We start from the raw sequence: 7,471 nt of genomic DNA, 5'->3' as shown, positions 1-7,471 counted from the left end.
GATGATAACATTGTTTATTTTATATTATGAGGGGTAGAGAGTATATCTGGTTAGAGATGACAAATAAACTCGTCCATGTGGGTATTATCCGAACTTGTCCCCGTTTTGACGGGAAATGCTCGCATTGACTGGGTATGAGTATGGGTATGGGAATCCCCGACTTTTTCAATTAGGTGTGGGGATGAGTATGAGGATGTACATATTCTTGCCATAATATCGTCCCCGCCATATTTCCGTCCTTGTTTAAATTATTACAATTAATTAAGTAACATTATATATATATATATATATATATATATATATATATATATATATATATTTTTTTTTTTTTCTAATTATTTGGTTTGTCATGAAATTTATTCGCATCTCCAATATATTTTTCATCTTATCATAACCTTTATGTAATTATGTTAAAATGATGTATGTGAATTAAAAAAAATTTATGCCTCACATTTGAATATTTCTATTATTTTTTAACATTTTTATTTATTGTATATTTTCCTTTCACATGAGAATGTTTGATGCTCTCAATTTAAGTATTCAATAACATAAACCTTTCATTTACTAAGTAATATAAAAAAAATTCTTTACTTATTATTATTATTATTATTATTAATTTTTGTTTCATTTGAATAACTGATTTATTTTGCTAAAACAATTTTCGTTATTTCTTAAGCATTGAGTATATACATTGATATTTGAAATGTTTTATTAGATCTCTAAGGTATTTTTCATCTCTTATCATACCATTAATTATACATTTGTTTTCCTTTGTGCGATTTCTTTCAATAGTCTCTCAAATTATTTCAAAGACACATTTGTTAATTTTTTAATATTTTTGTTTGTTGTTTATTTTTATCATGTAGAATACTATTTTGATATATTTTATTTAATTATTTTTTATTTTCTAACTTATTATTAATCATACTGTAATTTAAATTATGTATTATCTTTTCTCTGTATAATAAGGCTACCATTTATATAAGATTAGATGTATCTGTTAAAATCTATAATTAGATTATGTCAGGGTAGATATATTATAAGATTAAATTATATAATTCAATTATCTATTACCTTTTCTATTATCACATGATTTTGTCATACTCATTATTATAAAAGTTGTATAGTGAAGTCTATTATTATAACTTTGTCTTGTTCTCGAAAAGAGAGATAAAAAGAGATACTAAAATGGTTGTTGTAATGACGCGATTAGTATGGGCATACAATGGTGGAATTTGATTTGATTCGTAGGGTGATTGGGTTCTTCCCTTTCATCTCTATGGACACAGAGTTTCCCGGCGTTATCTTTTAGTCGGATCCAACACTCCGACAACCACAAAATAGTTATGTAGTGATGAAAGCCAACGTGGACTCTATGCATCTCATCTAAGTCAGGTTGACCCTTTCAGATTGTCACGGAAACCTTCCAACTTTTGGAACCTCCAACCACTTCATTTGGGAATTCAACTTCTGTGAGTTTGATCTCACTTGTCATCCTCATGCTCCTCACTCCATTGCACTCCTTCAACGTCAAGGTATGGATTTTCAAAAGAATAAAAACTTTGGAGTCAGCATTGTGCGATTTGCAGAGCTGATGATGCTCTCAGGACTCCTCTGCAACAATAATATTCATTGGATTACTTTTCATGGAACTTACGATTTTGGCTACATGGTTAAGGTATTGAGCTATCGTTTTTTGTACACACAACCACTTCTACCTCCCAACTTGGGTGACTTTCTGCATCTCGTTAATTTTTTCTTTGGACACATAGTATATGATGTTAAACATCTAATCAAATTTTGTCCTAACCTTCATGGTGGCTTAGACAAAGTTAGTGAGTCCTTAGGTTTGGATAATAGTACCAAAAAAAGTCATCATGCAGGGTCTGATAGTTTAGTTACTTTGCATATTTTTAATGAGATTAGAAGGCTTTATTTTCATACACAAAATGACTTGGCAAAACATGCGGGGGTTGTCTATGGTTTGGAGATGCTATGATATTCATAGTTGAGAATGTTTGTACTTTCTTTTTCCATAGTTTTCCATACAAGTGAAAGAATTGGTTACAAGAAGATAATATTTTACCTTCGTATTTTTTTTAGCCTTATGTTTGCTGTTAATTAATAATATATATCATCGTATAATTATGAAACTATATAAAGGGAACACTTTTTTTTTTGTATATGTATTTTTTAATTCTAGTTTTCAATAAGTAATTGTTTTTTAAAATTAAAATAATTCTTTTATCAATTTTATTTTTTTAAGTGATTTTCTTTTAAATTTAATTGTTTCTTATTTGATTTTTTTTTAAAAAATTAACTATCTTCTTAAATTAAAATAATTATTTATAATAATAAAATTACTTATAAAATAAATAAAAAAAATTATACATTAAAATTATAAAATTTATATATATTTACTTTTATAACTATAATTTTATTAATTTTTATTATCATTAAAAAAATTAACTCACATACATATAATATATATATATATATATATATATATATATTAATAATAATAATAATAATAATAATAATAGAAATAATATATTCTATTCGGAGATGTTGTTTTGCTTTCTGATGGCTCTCTAGTTTTTTGTTCTTAGAGTGAAAGACCATACAATGATTCAATGCAAATTCGCAAAATATTTCTTACGATTGGGAAACTGAATATTCTTATATGCAGGGAAAAAAGAAAAAGCTTACATGGTAAGGGAAATTTTCTTTTATAAAAAATTGGAAATTTTCTTTCAAAAAAGTTAACATATTTAAATGCATGTACTTAAAGTTCATTGTACCTCTATGTCATAATTACATATTAATTGAAATTTTTTTAATCAAATGTTTTGAAAACGTTTTTAAGATATTGTCGATTATTGAATTTTTTTTTAATTTATCGAAGATACATATTTTTATGTAAATATTTTAATTTCTAATAAAATTTATAACCAATAAAATTTATTAGCATATAACATTCCAATTTATTGCTTACTAAAATCTATAATTAATACAAAAATTATATAATTAAAATACAACTTTATTCTTCTTTTATTCAACTCAATAAACAAAAAGAAAACATTGTTTAGAGATGGCAAATAAACCCGTTCCGTGGGTATTGCCCGAACCCGTCCCCATTTTGATGGGAAATCCCCACATTAACTGGGTATGGGTATGGGTATGAGGAATCCCCGATTTTTTTCAATTGGGTATGAGGATGAGATGTACATATCCCCGCCATAATACTCGTCCCTGCCATATCTTCATCCTCCTTTAAATTATTAAAATATTCACAATTAATTAAGTAACCATATATATATATATATATATTATATATATATATTATATATATATATATATACTTTCTATTTTTTTATTTCTTTTAATTATTTGGTTTGTTATGAAACTCATTCGCATCTCCAATATATGTTTTTATCTTATCATAACCTTTATGTAATTATATTAAAATGATATATGTCAATTAAAAAAATTTTATTTCAAACATTTGAATCTATTATTTTTTAATACTTTTATTTATTGTATATTTTCTTTTCACATGAGAATGTTTAATACTCTCAATTTAAGTGTTTAATAGCATAAACCTTTTATTTACTAGGTAATATAAAAAAAAATTACTTATTATTATTAATTTTTGTTTCATTTGAAGAACTCTTTTGTTTCGCTAAAACAATTTTTGTTATTTCTCAATCATTGAGTATATATATTGATATTTGAAAAATTTTCTTAGATCTCTAAGATATTTTTCATCTTATCATACCCTTAATTATACATTTTTCTTTTATGCGATTTCTTTCAATAGTCTCCAAATTGTTTATAAGACACACATTTGTTAATTTTTTTAATATTTTTATTTTTTGATTTATTTTCATCATGTAGAATAGTATTTTGATATATTTTATCTAATTATTTTTTATTTTCTAACTCATTACAATCATACTTTAATTTTTTCACTAAGATTGTATAAATAATTTTTATTTATTACAATATAAAAATTTAATGTAATTTCCATGAATATTTTTTTATCACCATCCAACAAATATTGGAGTTCAAAAGATACAAGATCTATGTTAAAATTTTATTATTATGTTTATTATTTGTTCTTTGCGTCATTTTGATCAAGTGATGTAATATAACTTTTATTAGTGTATAGAAACAGAGATTAATTATAATTTAAAAAATTTGAAGTAAACAAACATTTAAAATATATTTTAATTTAAATATTTTTTTCCTTTTATATTTTTTAAAAAATATTTTTAAATTTTATCAACTAGGTTTCATTAATGTTTGCAAATTTAATAAATGTTTTGGTTTTCATGAAATTTTATTTGGTATTCTAATATAAAATGTAAACAATTATAATTTATTTCAAAGTATTTGATATCGAAGAAATAATCATCCTCCTAATATTGAATATTTGATAATATTATGTTTCCTTTACCGTAATTTTTATTATTTTACAAAAAATAATTAAATTTTAATATTAAAGTAGTAAGAAAATGAGTACGGGTATGAGTATAAGATTATACCCGTTATCCGGTGGGGATGAGGATGAGACAAAAGTTTGATACCCGTTGGGTTTGGGGATGGGGATGTGGATGAATTTTTGTATGGGGATGGGTATGGGATAGCGAAACCCATTCCCGCTTCGCCCCGTTGTCATCCCTAACATTGTTTTACAAACATACTTTATAAATACACATAGAACTAAAGCATTATATCAAATATTTTTCGATATTGACCACATTTTGTAGTATCATCTGCTCCATATAGAAATGATAATTGTAGGTGAAAACCATAACTACTAAAATAGAAGGAAATTAGAAGGGTGAGCTAATATAGTAAAGCTAAACCATTTTATTTAAAAAAAAATAAAACTTTTACTTTAAGGAAGCAATAAAATAAATATAAATTAAATTATTTTCACACTAATACACACCAACACCTTAAAAAAGTAATCTCCCTAGCCAAAAGTGAAACAATTACCCCCAACGAACATTCTCTCTGGCTATGATGGTACAAAACACCCTCAAAGGACAACATCCCTGACCACAAATGGAACAGATCGTCCTCTTAGAGGAGCTTCCCCGGCTATGGTGGAACAGAACGCTCTTTCAACCAATCTCCTTAGCTAATGGAACAAATTGCTCTTCCGAGTAGTCTCCTCAGTTATGATGGAACATAACGCTTTTTCGACCAACCTCATCGACTAATGAAACTCATCCATCGCTCTTCCAAACAACCTCCCCGTCTAATGGAACACATCACTCTTTTGAGTAGTCTCCTTGATTAATGGAACATATCGCTCTTCCGAGAAACCTCCTTGGCTATGGTGGAACACATTCACAAACACATAGAAACTTTCCAAAATATATGTCTTCACATAACCATCCTTTTAATCCAATTATCCAAAATTCTCATGTAATTTCATAAAATCTCATCCTCATAGCTTTAAACAACAAATTAAAATATATGAAAGTAAAGTTGTTTAAATTAAAAGAAAAATGGTGAAAAAGTGAAGAAAATTGTATGGAATAGGGCTGAGTAGTACTCGACTATATTGTTTATTGGAAGCATAGAAGGCTTATCTGGCCGAGTAGTGCTAAACCATAATGATTACGAGAGGTCTAAAGTGTTTTTAGGGTCGAGTAGTGCTCGACCCTATCACTAGCACGCTTTGTGGAGTGGAGGCTTGGGGGCTTATAGGGTCGAGTAGTGCTCATCCATATAATAGGTCACTTGTGAAGTTAGATGTATCTTAGTTAGATGGGTTGGAGGAAGGATTTGGTAGACAATGCATTAATTAACAATTAGCCCGCTTAACGTCTTGATTGTTACAAGAGACTATTTATTGACATTTAGAAGGGAATATAAACATTTCTAAAGGTAATTAATGAAAGGTCGGTACAAAAAGTTAGTTCAGTCTAAGGTACCCACTCTCCCTTCTTTGGCATGGACGTTCTTTATAACTCAGGCGTTATGACAATTACAATGAGATATTCATTAGTATTTGTGGAAGAATCTAATTGTTAGTCCAAATAATTAATAACAGAGAAGCAAGTATATAAAGGTAGTTCAGGCCACAAGTAAGATCCATCAAAACTCAATCTTATGTTTGTCCTAACATGTTTCGCTCCAACTAACTTGAGTGTGGGATTACTTGCAGGTACCCCACACACACATAAAAAGATCTCTGAAAAATTGTATAAACATTCTCTATATGTTTGCAAATACGTCAAAGATTTAGAACATGTCTTCGTATATAGAGTTTTGAAAACACTAATTTAAGAATTGTCACAATTAATAAGTTAAATCAAGCTTCTGATAAATTATTATACAACTTAAAAAGAAGTTATAAGGTCTATTCGATATAATTGATTATTAAACAAAGTAATCATTTAAAGATTCTCCTTATTCATGGTTCAAAATAAATTCAATCAGTCATTTAAAGACCTTATAGCCAATTATAATAGGGAGAGATTCACCATTACAAAAATGACATATTACGTAAATTATTTAGCACATATTACACCGGTTTCAAAACCAAATTTGATCTAACTGATGTAATACTTTCATATCACATAGATTCAATCTACCACCGATATAAAATTGTATTCATGTCTATTTTAACATCAAGTCCGCCATCGACTTAAAATATCATCATAATTTCTATATTTTGCAGAGAAACACTTAAAACAACTCTCTAGATTATCAGTTATAAGACTAGGTAATTGATTATTCTATTATGAAACTTGTTCCTGCTGAATACAAATGTACCCGAGAACACAAGTTAACTGGGACCAATGACTAACTAGATGCACGCGTCCACCTACTGGAACCTAAGTGTCTTCTCCCAAGCGCTTGAGTGTCCTCTCCCAGGTGCCTGAGTGTCCTCTCCCAGGTGCCTGAGTGTCTTCTCCCAAATGCCTGGGTGTCTTCTTCCGATGAAGGATTCTACTAGCGGGGGGCCTACAAAGTCACTTCGACGCTCAAGTTAGTGTCAGAACAATAAATGACTACAATAGTAAAAAAAATAGCATGACCTCTTTACCTCGTGAACAGTGCCTTTTATACTACTTTAATGGGCCAAACCCTATGGGCCTAGGGTTTCCGCTGCCTGGTAGGTTGAGGTTTCACTAATTGCGTTTAATTACTCTTAATAACTTATCATTCCTAATTTCTTCAGTACTTACCGCAGTTCACTTGGTAGAGGTGTCGAGGTGTCTTCTCCCCTAAATGCCGAGGTTATTACGGCTCCTTCATTATTCGTGTGTTATAGAATCTCCTGTGCCGGAGTATATCCGGACCTCATATTGGTACACTTTGCATGCTGGGGGCATATTTGTCACTTCAAGGTGCCTACTTCAATTAGAAGTATCCCTTCCCCCAATATGTACAAAACTTCTGAAAAAACATGTTAATGTTATATTTCAATGTTACTAAAACAAAATAT

General features: G+C 28.7%; 1 pseudogene; it reads left to right on the top strand.

The window, feature by feature from the left end:
- The first annotated feature begins 1,188 nt into the window (after positions 1-1,188).
- Positions 1,189-1,999, top strand: LOC114175081 (putative CCR4-associated factor 1 homolog 9 pseudogene; annotated as a pseudogene).
- Positions 2,000-7,471: the final 5,472 nt, after the last annotated feature.

Source organism: Vigna unguiculata, chromosome 3 (genome assembly GCF_037176805.1).
Source record: "Vigna unguiculata cultivar grain cowpea cultivar isolate G323 ecotype 2 chromosome 3, ASM3717680v1, whole genome shotgun sequence".
In the NCBI taxonomy this organism is placed as follows: domain Eukaryota; kingdom Viridiplantae; phylum Streptophyta; class Magnoliopsida; order Fabales; family Fabaceae; genus Vigna; species Vigna unguiculata.
This window is presented reverse-complemented; position numbering and strand designations above follow the sequence as displayed.